We start from the raw sequence: 16,054 nt of genomic DNA, 5'->3' as shown, positions 1-16,054 counted from the left end.
GCGAATGGATGTTAGGTCCCTATAATACTAGTGATTCCCCCATTACTATTTTCATTGTAGCCCTTATTGTTATTATTGTGCCCCTATTGTCCCCATATTTCTATTATTGTTCCGCATAGAAGCCCACTATTATTATTGTTGTTCCCTTATTATTATTGTTATGTCGGCTTTGATTATATTGTAGCCCCTTAGACTCCTATATATAGGAAGGAGGTTTTGTCATTTGTATCATCTAAGAATTGTTCATTTGTGTAATTTAAAGGAGGTTTCCCCTTCGAAGAGGCTGAATTCTAAAGTGTTGATCTTTCTTTTCTATCTTTTTGTGAGCTGGTTTCATAACATTTGGTATCAGAGTTTTGGATTCTAGGGTTTCGTTGCTCCAAACAGATCATCATGGAATTTTCGCTATAATGTTTTTCTATGGCGTTTAAGAAGCTAAAACAAAATCACATTTGAGCTGTACTCGTTCTGAACTTCAGGTCCAAATTTCAAATCTTGCCTCGCTACATTTTCAAAGATATGATATGAGGAAGTTAGGGATTTTGCAGACTCTTGAATTACATTCCAAAAATGTGACCTTTGGAAAATTGTCATAACTTTCTCTCTGAGCATCATATTGAAATTTCGTAAGAAGTTACAGAAAGAGGATGGAATGTAGTTTTATAGGTATATTTTTTAGATCCGAAGGTTGAAACAGTGACATGTGTCACGTCGTACAAGTTTTCTCTACTAAAAAATTATATAATTAGGTCATCTTAGGAGATTGGACATAACTATTTCTTTGAGAATCCAATTTTGATTAGACTAGTGGCATTGGAAAGAGGATTCATAGGTGTTATATACATATTTGGGCAATGCAACCCCAATCACATATGTCCATAAACCAAGGGATTATAAACCCCTAAAAGTGTTGTTTCATACCCTAAAGGAACAAGGTCAGCTGATTACATCATCTCCCAGAAGTTTTCCATGAAAAACTACTCAGAACTGGTCAAACAGGACCATACAGACTGCTCCATGCATAGGGTGCGATGCATCTCACCTATTACACACGGGGGGTGCGATGCATACTGGAAAGCCCTTCTGTAGGGTGCGATGAGCGAGAGCAGACAAATGGCAGAAGCAGTTTTCTAGGTGGAAACCCAAAGAATCTTCTAGAAACTGCTCATATGACACTTGCCTCTCTGAATTCGCCCAAGGATGAGTAAGAGATCTGAAATATCCAAGTGGAACCAAGAACTATCAGTGAAATGACACTAATCAAAATCCCAGAAGCTGACTCACTCTCTTGTAAACATCTATATATGGATCCCTCATCCTAGAGATCCAAGAGGCTGGAATTTTGTAATTTGCAAGGAAGTGCTGTTGGTTTCTCTTTGAAGACATTTTGGGTGATCTTGCTTTGTATGAGGTGAAGAGGGCTTTCATGCTGGGAGGATGATGCTGGATCAGACAGCTTGGTTGCAATCCTCTCTTCTACTACTTCTATCAATAAAGCTATTTGAGTTTTCCTCCATATGCTTGTATATCTCTGAATCTTGTATTTGTATATGCATTTATATGGTTAATGTACATCTAATCCTACATTGTTTATGGTTATAGATCTTTATGCTTTGATGGTATTTTGCTGCTTTGACCCTACAGGTGTTCTTTGAAGCAGGACAAGTGAGAAAGGAGTGGTGAAAGCTCTATCAAAGGAGAGAGGAAACAAGCAAGGAGACTAGTGAAAGACTAAGGTTGGTACTCTCTGCTTCTCTCTCATCTATCTCTCATAAAGGGAAACACAAGTAACTTTAGTTTGTTTGTTTCTAAGATAGCTACTCGTCTTAGTGGGACTAGCAGCTTTGAATGGACACTAGTTTTCCTGATAACAAAATGGAGACTCTGCTAGGGACCAAATATTTTGTTTGTTTTGTTACTGTTGTTTGCTTTATAAACCACAGACGGAGCTTGAAGTTAAGCCAACTAGCCTTCGAATTGCTTTTGCTATGCAACTGCAAAGTAGATCAATGCTGCTTCAGTCAATCTCCAGGTTGGTTTATGGACTGAACATCTAGCTTGCAAACATCCTAAGTGCCCTGGTGGTAGCTCAAATAACCACATTAGATCAGCCCCTATACTTTATGTTTACTGACAATCATTAACTCAGCATAAATCCCTGAACTTAGCTGCAAACTGTGAGTGAAAACCAAGCTCACTCTTGTCCCTGGTCCAACTCACTGTCTCTTCTTGGCAACCTAGATGCATCGCACCTCCCGTGTGTTGCAGGTGAGATGCATCCCTGTTTCCCTGTGTTACAGGTGCGATGATTGAGTGAGACTATTTCTTCCTCCAGATTTTGGTTTTTTCTTCATTGTCTTCATCTTTATTTAGTAGTTTTGCTGTCTATGATTAGTATATCTCTATTGAAACCATCTTCCTTTGCATTATTTAGCCTCCATTAGAAGGAATTGTGAATGTTTTTTTATGTATTTTTCATCATTTACAGTTCTCCTTTGCAAATAGTAGCTTAATCGAACTGTCATCCTTTGATTTGAAAGTGTCGCAAGTGTCGTTTTCAGTCAAGAAAAAGAGTGTCACAAAGAATTCCTCTTTTAGATAGTCGATTACACTTTTTCCATTGTATTTGATTTGAATCATTAGTATTTAAAGTGTCGAAAGCAGTTTTAAATTCAAAATCGCAAAGTGTCGACTTGACCTTACTTTCGTTTTTTGAAAAGAAAATTGTTAGTACTATCGCTTTGAAAGAAGATAGTTTAGATCTATACTTAGTTTTCTTTTTGTCATTCTCACATTAAGGAAACTGAAAAACAATACATGCATGTGCATTTGCATTAAGACTGCATGCTGAAGTTGATTTAGGAAAAGTGCATCTAGTGTGTGCTCTCTGCTCTATGTTGAAAGAATTTCATTTATCTTTCCTTAGTAGCTAGGATTTTCATTGCAAAAAGAAAATAAATGACTGTTTATCATCTTAGATTGCATATTTAGGAATTGTATATCTACATCACGTGGTGAACCTTAAAGGAAAACTTCTTAAGAAAGATCAACTGTAAAATAAACTTCAATGAACATAAAAATGCTTTGGAACCTAACACACAACATTTAGAAGTCTAGGCTAGAGATGTATTCTGGCGTCATAAAGCCTGGTAACTATCGCTTTCATCGTAGGTTGGGTGATTCCTCCTCTTTGAGACGACAAGTGCCAGTACGAACTTGTGCTCCCATGTACCGTCGAGTATATATTAGGAGACCACAATAGGCTACATCCTTTATCCTTAGGAAGCCATGTCTTCCAGCCTATCGATTGCAATGCTTTGAACACAACATTCGGGAAGATTTATTGCCTACCATAAAAAGTATTCTGCAGTTTTGCGATTGGTTTGGTATCCCCTTTGTCTAGATTTCCAAAGTAGTCACTTTCGTTCCTTTTCAGAATCCTTAAAAGAAAATGTCCATCTGAGCACTTGTCACTTCAGGCTCATTAAAAATCGAAGGAAACTAGAGTCATCTTTAGCTTTTTCTCGACTCTTAAAAATTGAAAAAGCAAGTTGTGTCAAAGCATCATAAAATTTATTTTAATCGGAATAACGTCATTGTTCCCTCGTTGGTCTTTAGGTTGAGAAATGGAGTCTACCAATCAAGGATTTCCCCTTGGAGGAAGTCCTAGTCCCTTCTCTTCTTGGGGAGATGTTGGTGCTCCACATATGGCTACATTGTCCCTTCCAGGACTCACAATTGGCCTGCCAGTATGGCTTTTCTCGACCTCTGTCATTCAAAACACCGCAATTCCTCAGCAATCCAATCAGCAATCAGATGAAGTTGCTCCCCAACCTTCTACTTCGTTTGTTTCTCCCTCTCCTTCTTCCTCTTCACTTGGTGAAGCTAGTGACGCTAAAAACCAAGTAACTAAGAAGAAGAAGAAAGGGAAGGAGAAGAAGAAGAAGAATCCAATAGGAAAAGGGGGCAATCGTACATCATCTGGTGAAAATCCACACACTGCACCTTCCAAACCTAAATATCCATGTGTCATTTACAAGGGAGACCACTATCATCGAGATTGTCCCTGCATCCCACGGATCTTGAGGGACTGGTCTCCCCGCTTGCACAATTCGGTGTCTTTAACCACTGACGATCATGTTGAGAGCACACCGTCAACTAGTGAAAACGAAGTTAATGGACAAAAAGGAAGATCCAAATTTCCTTGTAGACTGTGTGAAGGCGATCATGCCCTCCACCGTTGTCCCTTCCTAGACAAAGCTAAGAGAGTCTTGGATAACTGTCCTGCTTCACCGCAGCGAATTCCTCCCAGATACAAGAAACTCTTACCGAGTCCATCGCTAGTTGAAAATCCGATTGACACACCTTTGTTGTCAGTTGAAGCACCTATCATTGAAGATAAACCCTCTAAGTCCACACCAGACCAAAGTCAATAGGTCGAGATGGTAGTCGACCCAATATTGTCTTCAGAGGGTCCACCTTCAGATGATACTGTCACCAAGGAGAATGAGAACGACACCGTTCAAATTCTCTTCGTAAACACAGACTCCGATGAACATGGGGGAAATCTACCCATTCCTTTACCGCAGGAAGGAAGTTCGTTAGAGATTTATCCGGCCGTTTATTCGGTCCCACCTCTAAGCAATCTAGTCATTTCCTTCGATTGGAATCTACTAGGCAGACCCTGCTTACCATCTAATGTACCATTCCGGCTCATAGTACAAGCTTACAGAATGATCATGGTTGGTACTATTATAGATGAAGGGGCTTCTGTGAGTATCCTTTCCTCAATTGCTTGGAAAGCGCTTGGTTCACCATCACTTCTGCCTGAGATTCAAAATCTGACAGGCTTCAACAAAGGAACCAGTCGACTGTTAGGGATCCTTCCAAATTTGCCTATAACTTTGAGAAGGAAAACCGTTCATCTAAACGTGATGGTAGTCCAAGGACCTCTAGATTACAATCTACTCCTTGGGTGTGACTACATTTATAGCATGGGAGCTATCATTTCCTCACTCTTCCGAGTGATGTGTTTTCCACATGAAGGCAAAGTGGTCCACCTAGTTGATCAGCTTTCATTCCCTGGTTCAAACACAGCTATTAGTCAAATGCCATCCCTAACTGGTCTTTTTACACAAGGAATGTCTAATCAATCTCCAGTCCATCCACCTGATGATCACGAGTGATTCGGTGATTGTGACTGAAACCCAAGAGGCATGCGCCCTGGTCTTCTTCGGCAGGAAAACCCCAGATATAAGGTAGGTTTCCGCATAGGAATATGACTAGTCTGATACCCCTGTCTGTTTAGGAAAATGGATTTGGACTGGAAAAGGATTCCCCCATCAAAGGTTATGTGATTGGCACTGAAAACAGTCACCTTTGTCCATTTCGATGGACATCGCCAAGGAAGTGTTTTGTCTGCGACGCGGATGGAACAATCTTGCTAATGCAAGAACTTCCATATGGTGACCTGGAAACTCTACTTTATACCTGGGGGCATGCAAACCTTTTGGCATGCAAGTGAAAAGCGACCATTTATTTTCTTAGTTTGTAGACTCTTAACCCTTTAAACTCGTAGGTTGGTCATTCCTAGCTTGCATAACGAAAGGCTCAGGAGAAAAGTTGCGCATGGGGCAAGCTCCCTAAAAAATGAACCTATTGATGAGACATCCTTATTATACGACTGGTATGAGCAGTTTTACGCGAAGTTCAAGCTTGTTAAAAAATAAACCTAGCAATGAGCAAATGTTCCCCCAAAGTTTAAGCTCATTAAAAAATGAACCCACCTTCAGTAAATAATCTTTGCGATCGCATAATTATCAGTTTTTGAACCTTATTCGTGTTCTTACCATCACCTCCACTCTTTTTTAGCCGATCATACGCCTCCATTTGATTGTTTACCCTTTTGAGGAACAGCTGCGACGAGTGATTCTATTAGCCACCTTATTTACACTGTCGTGATTGAAAAGTTCCAAACCTTACTTGGAACCAATTGCTATCCAAAAACATCATTTGTTCCTCAAAAAATGAGTCTCCTTTAAGCTCTTTTCATCTGACTCATAAAATATGAAAAGATTGCTGAGCAATTGGCCTCTTCAGCTCGTTAAAGCGATCGAAAGTGCCATCCCTCCTCCAGATTTTAATCTTTTTTGACCCCAGGGATTATTACAGAAAAATATCGAACGCTTGTCTTGTTCGGCTCGTTAAAACTATAAAAAAAGTCATCCCTTTCATATTATTTTACACTTTTTCAGACTTAAGTGATTACATTACGAAAAAGGAGCATTGGAGTTACCTTTAGGTCTCTTTTTAGACTCTCTAAAATTGAAAAGGACCAAGTTATCTTTGTCGTTAAACTCGTTAAAACAATAGCGACAAACTTGTCCATGCAGACAAGAGCAAGTTTCACTGTCATTAGGCTCGTTAAAACATAGTGACAGGTTTGCCCGAAGGGCAAATTATAGAACAAGAATATGTTATCCTCCTCAAGCTTGAAACAAATAAAGAGGTACTGGTCAGCAATGACTGGGGAAAAAGGGAAGAAAACTTGAATAGCTTCAGTGGTAGTAGGTCGCTCTTGAACATGACACTTTCACTCTGTCACCATGATTGAGTCGGGTTGGGTTATTCCGTTCACCAGTCATATCACCATTGGTTCGCCATACCATCCACCTTGGGGTTAACTCTACCAATCCATTTCAGTGTCACCGGAATGTTCAAGTGAAGTTGCTCAGAGAATTCACCAACCTAGCTAACGCCGCATCCGCTGCAATACCTTCACTCTCCATTTTTCATGACCGCCACCCTGAACCTTATATCATCAGATCATTTTCACCTCCACAAAATCATTTGCTTTGTTCCATGTCGTAGATGTAGGATTCATTAAGGCCCTCCTATGACGGGTCACTTCTTGTCGACATCAGCTCATTATCCAAGAAGTTGACTTAGGAACAACCCTTTCAGTACTTTGAAGCTTGCATGCCTCAATGGAAAGTTCTCACTTTCGGGGTCAGGTTTACATCAATGGCCTTCGGCCGAAAGATTTTACGTGGTGTTCGACATCAAATCATGTATTCACACCACGTGAATTGTACTGCAGTACCTTGAGGGTCATCACCATTATTGGTGATTCCTCTCATGCCTGTTAACAACTTTCATCATTGGTTGGTAATCAAGCAATGTCTTTCCATGTGCGACATCAGAACATCTTTTCACATGGATTGACTTGTACTTTGGGCGAAGATTGAACGAGTTTGAAGACCCCAGATCCAGTTTCATCCATCTGGGCTGCGATATATTCAGGAAAATAAAGACATCAAATGTACATCACAGCTGCACAGATAATCATCCAAACTAAAGGATGATGGCTCTACCAGAATCATCAGTTTGCCACATAGACGGTTGTCTATCTTATGTACATAAATATGAATTTATAAAGTTGAGCATGGGAATGCCCACCTCAGCTAGATCATGAAAATATTGTGAAGATAATGTATTGTATTGTATCTTATTACAGGTCACCTTCCATTTTGAAAAACCTCGATTCCTCATTATAAAGCATTTCACCCGACATCGAAAGATTTACAACCTTATGCTTTAGGGGGAAACTGTTATAGACATATTTGGGCACTGCAACCCCAATCACATATGTCCATAAACAAAGGGCTTCTAAACCCCTAAAAGTGTTGTTTAATACCCTAAAGGAACAAGGTCAGCTGATTACATCATCTCCCAAAAGTTCTCCATGAAAAACTACTCAGAAATGGTCAAAATAGGACCATACAGACTGCACCATGCATAGGGTGCGATGCATCTCACCTATTACAAACGGGGGGTGAGATGCATACTGGAAATCCCTTCTATAGGGTACGATGAGCGAGAGCAGACAAATGGCAGAAGTAGTTTTCTAGGTGGAAACCCAGAGAATCTTCTAGAAACTACTCATATGACACTTGCCTCTCTGAATTCGCCCAAGGATGAGTAAGAGATCTGAAATCTCCAAGTGGAACCAAGAACTATCAATGAAATGACACTAATCAAAATCCCAGAAGCTGACTCACACTCCTGTAAACATCTATATATGGATCCCTCATCCTAGAGATCCAAGAGGCTGGAATTTTATAATTTGCAAGGAAGTGATGTTGGTTTCTCTTTGAAGACATTGTTGGGTGATCTTGCTTTGTATGAGGTGAAGAGGGCTTTCATGCTGGGAGGATGATGCTGGATCAGACAACTTAGTTGTAATCCTCTCTTCTACTACTTATATCAATAAAGCTATTTGAGTTTTCCTCCATATGCTTGTATATCTCTGAATCTTGTATTTGTATATGCATTTATATGGTTAATGTACATCTAATCCTACATTGTTTATGGTTATAGATCTCTATTCTTTGATGGTATTTTGCTACTTTGACCCTACAGGTGTTCTTTGAAGCGGGACAAGTGAGAAAGGAGTGGTGAAAGCTCTATCAAAGGAGAGAGGAAACAAGCAAGGAGACTAGCAAAAGACTGAGGTTGGTACTCTCTACTTCTCTCTCATCTATCTCTCATAAAGGGAAACAAAAGTAACTTTAGTTTGTTTGTTTCTAAGATAGCTACCCATCTTAGTGGGACTAGCAGCTCTGAATAGACACTAGTTTTCTCGATAACAATAGGGCTACCGCATGAAGTAATTTCAGACCTTGGAGATCTTCAATTATAGATATGCAATAGATTAAATATCGAGCTTCTACAAAGCAAAAAAAGGTGTGTAGTCTTTTAAAATTTTTACATAATTTTGGGTTGAAAAATTAGGTTGAAGTTAAAAAGGAATATTGAAGCATAATTATCATTAATTGATGCCATGAAGAAAAAAAATGGAAACACCTAGTATGAAACCTGAAAGCTCTAGCATGACTCATGAAGAAGAGGAAGAAATGCAACATGATATATCAAAATTACGAGACCAAGTGCAACAAATTTCACTCTCGCAAAAGGTAACCGAAGATAAGATGAATGGCATGGAAGCTAATATGAATGGCGTGCAAGTTAATATGGATGATGCTGAAGCTAATATGGATGGCATGGAAGCTAAGATGAATGGCATGGACGCTAAGATGGAAGATTTGAAGATAGATTTGAATAAGTTGCTACAAGAAATGCTTACTAATGGTGAAGGGGTAGTTAAGGAAACTCATGATGAGAACAAAAGAAATGTTAATCATTATTTCATAGACTCTAATTTTGGATTGAATACCACAATGTTCCAAATATCAATATGAGGAAGTTTGATGAGAAATTATTTTACATAGATTGTGAAGAGGAGGAAGAAAAGAAACAAGAAACATAAAAAGAAGAGGATATACACCAGGAAAAAACCCTAGAATGAATCTGACCATATCTTGTAATGGATTGGCTGGAATTACCACTCCTCAAACTATCAATATAGAAGAACATATCAAGAATAAAAAATCTAATAGTGTTGATTGATTCGGGCAGTACCCATAATTTTATTCATTGTAAGATAGCCAAGGAATTGAATTGCTTCCTATATCCAGCATCAAAGTGTCAAGTGATGGTTGCAAGTGGAGGAACCATAAATTTCTCTTGAAAGTGCCATAATATCAAGCTATCCATGGGAGAATATCTATTTAATAGCCCCATGCTTTCCATTCCAATGGGTGGTGTTGATGTTGTACTCAGAGGCCAATGGCTATAATCATTGGGTACAATAGTTTTTAATTTTCAAGAACTTTTCATGAAATTTTCTTCAGAATGAAAGGATTTAAATTAAGAGGTATAGCAGGGAAACTAGGAAAGATAATCAACTTTGATTGAATGAAAAAGATTCTAAAAAAAGAAAAATGAGGCGTAATTGCATAATTGTGTTCGCTAGAGGTTCCCACATCAAAATCATCTATTTCTCCAGATCTAGAAAAAGTCTTGGACAATCATTCCAAGGTATTTGAGACTCCCAAAGGTCTCCCACCTATTCGTGATCATGATCATGATATTCATTTGATTCCAGGAAGTGTTCCTCCAAACATCAAGCCTTACAGATATCCCTATGTCCAAAAGAGTGAAATTGAATGTATGGTTGCAGAAATGATAGAGGCTGGTATAATTCAACCTAGTCAAAGTTCTTTCTCTGCTCTAGTAGTATTGGTGCACAAGAAGGATGGATCATGGCGCATATGTCCAGATTATAGGGAGATCACTATTAAAGATAAATTTCTCATTCCTGTCATTGATGAAATATTGGATGAATTGCATGGATCAATTTACTTCACCAAGTTGAATCTTCATTCAGGATATCATCAAATCAGAATGAAGACTGAAGACATTCTAGAAACAACATTTAGAACTCATGAGGGTCATTATGAATTTTTGGTCATGACTTTTGGCCTTACCAATACACCTTCTACATTTTGAGGTTTGATGAATTCCATTTTCAAACCTTTCCTTAGAAAATTTGTGTTAGTATTTTTTGATGTTATGCTAATTTATAGCAAGTCGTGGAAGGATCATGTTCAACATGTTGACAGGGTGGTAAAACTATTGGAGGAGAAACATTATATGCAAAATGCTCCAAATGTTTCTTTGGAGTACAAGAGGTGGAATATATGGGTCATATTGTATCTCGTGAAGGTGTTAAGGTAGACCCTAGCAAAATTAAAGCCATTAAGGAATGGAAAATCCCCACATCCATAAAGCATTTGCGAGGATTTCTCGCATTGACAGGGTATTATCACAAGTTTGTTAAGGATTATGGGAGAACAACAACACCTCTAACAACATTATTGAAGAAAGATGCATTTTTATGGACTCCAAAAGCAACGAAGGCCTTTGAACATCTTAAAGAGGCAATGTGCCAAGCATCAGTCTTAGCTACACTGGACTTCACCAAAACCTTTATTGTGGAATGTGATGCCTCAAGAAATGGAATTGGTGTTGTTTTAATGCAAGAAGAAAGAACCATTGCTTTCAAAAATCGTCCAATCAAAGGAAAGTATTTACACAAAGCTATTTATGAGAAGGAAATGTTGGAAATACTACATGCACTTAAGAAATGACGACCCTACCTAATGGGAAGACACTTCCAGGTAAAAACAGATCATGATAGCCTTAAATAGTTTTTAGCAAAAATATTATCTTTAGAAGAGCAACAAAAAAGGGTCATAGATATGTTGGGTTATGACTTTGAAATAATATACAAAAAATGGAAGCAAAATGTTGTGGCAGATGCACTCTTAAGAAAGGATGAGGATGTGGAAGCATTGCTTTGTGCCATTTCTATTATCCAACCAGATTGGATAAACGAAGCAAGGGATGAATGAAAGAATGATGAAGAAGTGTGGGCACTCATTCAAAAGTTACAACAAGATCCCAATACATCTGATACATTTAGCTGGAAAAATGATTCGTTATGGTACAAAGATCGCTTATACCTATGTCAGAATTCCCAACTCAAACAAAATATTCTTATGGAATTGCACACCTCTCCCTTAGGAGGGCACTCGGGATTTTTAAAAACTTACCACAGGGTTAAGAAGGAGTTTTTTTGGGATGACCTTAAATATGATATTCAAAATTTTGTGGCGGAATGTTTGGTTTGCCAACAAAATAAAGTTGAAACAATTAATACCTCGAGTCTATTACAACCTTTATCCATTCCAAGTCAATGTTGGGAGGAGGTTTCAATGGATTTCATCACAGGTTTACCCAAGTCCGAAGGAAAGAGTGTCATCATCATGGTAGTTGACAGACTTACCAAGTATGCACACTTTTGTGCTTTATCTCATCCATTTAAAGCTAGTACAATTTCTATTGCATTTATGGAAACAATTCAAAATCTACATGGAAACCCAAAGATTATTGTAAGTGACAGAGATCCCATTTTCACTCAAAATTTTTGGACAAAATTATTTTCTTGTCTTGGTACTTAGTTAGATCATATCTCATCTTATCATCCTCAATCTGATGTGCAAACTGAGATAGTAAACAAATGTTTGGAAGGATATCTTCGTTTCTTTGTATATGATAAACAAATATAATGGGTCAAATGGTTGCCTTTGTCTGAATGGTGGTATAACACTTCCTTCCATACCGCAGCAAAAATGACCCCATTTATGGCACTTTATGGATATCACCCACCATCCATCACATCATATTTAAAAGAAAATTCTAAGGTTCAAGCAGTGGAAGATCACATCAAGCATCAACAAAAAGTTTTCCAACTCTTAAAGGATAACCTAACTTTGGCACAGAATAGAATGAAACAAAAGGCAGATCAACATCGCAGCGAAAGAAGTTTTGATATAGGTGACTAGGTATTTCTACGGTTACAACCATATAAACAAATGTCCCTCAAGCAAGCTAAGAAGGATAATAGATTATCACCATAATATTATGGTCCGTACAAGGTGTTGCAAGAGATTGGTACTGTGGAATTCAAATTGGAGCTTCCTGCAGCTTCCTAAGTGCACCCAGTTTTCCATATTTCATGCTTAAAGAAGGTTATTGGTGAAAAGCTTCCACTTCAAACAATATTCCCAGAACTTGAAAAGGAAGGAAAAATCATATTGGAACCTGAAGCAGTCACGGAAACAAGAACTCGACAGCTGCGAAATCGATCAATTTCGGAGTATCTTGTCAAGTGGAAGAACTTACCGTTGAAGATTCCAAATGGGAGGATGACAATTTTATACAAAAGCATCCAGAACTACTCAAGTGTTGAGGACAACACTTTTTTGAAGGAGAGGGGCATGTTAGGTCCCTATAATACTAGTGATTCCCCCATTACTATTGTCATTGTAGCCCTTATTGTTATTGTTGTGCCCTTATATTATTATTGTTATGTCGTCTTTGATTATATTGTGACCCCTTAGACTCCTATATATAGAAAGGAGGTTTTGTCATTTGTATCATCCAAGAATTATTCATTTGTTTAATGTAAAGGAGGTTGTCCCCTCAAAGAGGCTGATTTCTAAGGCGTTGATCTTTCTTTTCTATCTTTTTGTGAGCTAGTTTCATAACAAAAAAACATGTAACAAGATTCTTAAATATGGAAATTCAACTTCACTTTAACATGGAGATTCTTAATTTGTAAATAAGCCTTGTTACAATACCATGAGACAATACGATGGATTTTTTTCCCCAAAAAAAAAAAAAAATGCTAGATATTTCTATTAATAGAAATAGTTCGAGTACATAATTCCAAGAACATCCATGATGAGGGTATATAATATAAATAGGAGGGAATGTCAAGGTAAACTTAGTCTTTAATTATCAGTATAAACAAAGTACTTGAGAACATCATGACAAAGACAGTGAACATGCACAAGAAGGATTGGTCAGAGAATTTGAATGAAGAACTATGGGTTTATAGGATAACATGGAAGAATACTACTAGATTTAGCCCCTATCATCTTGTTTTTGAATTAATACTCATAATTAAATACTAAGTTAACCTTGATATTCCCTCCTATTTATATTATATACCCTTCTAGACCTCCATTTCCTTTCATAAAATTCTTCCATTATGCCTCCATTTTTCTCAAAATTCACTCTTCTATAGATATTTTACACCCCCATTGTTTTTTAAATTTAAGTAAAAATCAGAGGGTAAACCTCCCTTCAATTCCAGCAAAGTCGGCATAATAAGATTGACAGACATAGGTGTGAGCAATAAGAGTAAGTATGGGCAAGTGTTTCCTACAAAATAAGACAAGAAAAGGGTCAAATTTTAAACTAAGTTGAAAGGTAGCATTGGAAAAATTTGTTGCGACATGCTATACTTAACAAACAAAGCAATGAAATTAAGAAGTATGAGCTTGTAGACCTCTTCTTTTTCTTGTTTTTTAAATGACCTTAAACATGGTCATTGTTGAGCCTCAAACCTGCACTTCTTTACACATCCTCTCAGCCTCCTTTTCCTATTCATTTCCTTCTTTTGCCACTCATTCCCTTCATCAAATTGCTCAAATCATTGTATTTTAGGACTTTTTACATGGTTTATTAATTATGCTAATGACTGTGTTGTTGGATTAGAATTTTGGTTCAAGTGCTGCACTTTCCGCAGCTCACACAGGGTTTCCGCAGCTGATCCCGGTTTCCGCAGCCAACCCCGGATTCCGCAGCTGTTTTATTAAACGGCATGTTCCAGGTGTCCTCCGGGCAGAAGAGCCACATGGGCAAGTTCGTGGAACCAAGGACATGGTGTGTGTCCTTCCAGCTCAGCCAAACCAGTCACAAAAACCCATAGTCAACGAGGAGGCAACTTCGGTCAACAGAGGTCATTGGCGGTGGCACGGCTCTGCGTGTTCGGTTTTAGAGCACGTGAAGAACAGCTGGCCTCTTCCTCAGCCACGAAGATGATGGGAAACACAAATCCAACAGAAGATTTAATGCCCACCACGACCGTTGCCTAAATCCGAGGACGCTGCCAGATTACGTGTTTTTACACAGCTGATAGAATAGCGTAGTTTGTGTTAAGTTAGTTTTGTTTTCTCTGCTATAAATAAAGCGTCTCTGAACGCTGGATAGTTAGCTGCTGATATGTAATTTTGAACCCCACTGTACTTTCTATTTTGATACATAATATATGAGAAGATTGTTCTCCATTTGAGCGTGTAATTGATCTTTGAGCTGGCTGGAGTAGGCAGAGGGCCCCTGTTTACTTAAGGCCTGTACAGTGCTTTTAACTTCCTGCATTTCTTTTTATCATTTTATGTATAATAGTTGTACAGAATGCCTTTGATTGCTGTGTTTCGATCATGTACAATAGCTGTATATAAACGTTGAATTCTGCTCATTTATATTTCTGAATTTTTCCATGACTGATCAGTGTGTTTTGCAGATTGCTTAGGCGTGCCCGGGACAGTTTCTTTTCTTTCTTTTTCACAGCTAGTGACACTTGTGATCATCTTGTCTATGTTGCTGACCTTCTTTGTTTTGCAGCCTTTATTTCTTTGTTATCATTTCTTTAAGTTGCATAGTTGCTTACTACTTTTAGATATCAAGTTGTTTACCTATTGATGGTTTCTTCTCTATAATTCAATATCTTTATTGAGGACCAAAATATCACTAACACAGCTTGGTTTAGTTGCTCAAGAACTCACAATTACTTGGCTTATTTTTGACTATTTCTCACATGATATATTCAGTTAAAAGACAAGAGGTTAAGAAGAAGTTAAAGTATTTGTGACTAGTCTTTCTTTTATGTAGATTTACTTCAGTTTCATATTACTTAGTTTTAGCTAGACTTGACATAGATTTCATCTTCATTTTCTTGCAGCAGCATAGATACTGGGCCAATGTCATTAGCCTTTTATTTGATGCCTTCATTTTCCTTTAAGAGTTGATTTCATTTCAAGTTGTTGTTCAAAGCTTTCTTGTAGATTATTTTTAAAGTTTTAAGAAATCATTTAGAACTCATCACAATCACACACACACTTCACTCACTTTATTTCATTTCCATCACATCATTGTAGGAGAAATATATTTGAAAACAAACTTAAAAAGATAAAAACGACAAAAATATAAGAAACAGTTGCCTAAGTACATACAGTACACATCACTTCATCAGCTTACGAGCCCCGGGTTGACATTTAAAAGTTGCAATTTAGACATCACTAAATTGACCAAACATTTTGGCGCCGTTGCCGGGGAAGTGAAAATTAGGTAGCCAGTTCTTAAAAAAAAAAAAAAAAACAAGAAAAATTTCAAGGAAGGAAAATTAATAACCTCTCAAAGTATGCTCTCCTCTTGCACCTAGAGTGATCTGGAGGATCAGAAAAGAGAAAGTTATTGGTTTAATAGTTTCTTGAGTATGCTCTCTTCTTGCACCTAGAGTGACCTGGAAGATCAGAAAGAGAATTATTAGCCTGACTTGAAGAAAAATAAAAAATGACATGCATAGAGCTAGAGATTCTAGGGGAAGGTTTTTAGCTAGAGCCAAGAGTTCGATTTTTACAAGTCCATCTACTTCAAGGAATAGACAAGAGACACCTCCCTCATCTCCAACTGACACTCCTAGCCCTAGGATTCCCGGAATTCAAGAAGCAGGAGTCGACTC

Source organism: Pinus tabuliformis, chromosome 6, assembly GCF_031772625.1.
Source record: "Pinus tabuliformis cultivar Carrire ecotype Pingquan chromosome 6, CPIR1, whole genome shotgun sequence".
In the NCBI taxonomy this organism is placed as follows: Eukaryota; Viridiplantae; Streptophyta; class Pinopsida; order Pinales; family Pinaceae; genus Pinus; species Pinus tabuliformis.
The sequence above is the reverse complement of the archived record's forward strand: the minus strand, read 5'-3'. Positions refer to the sequence as shown.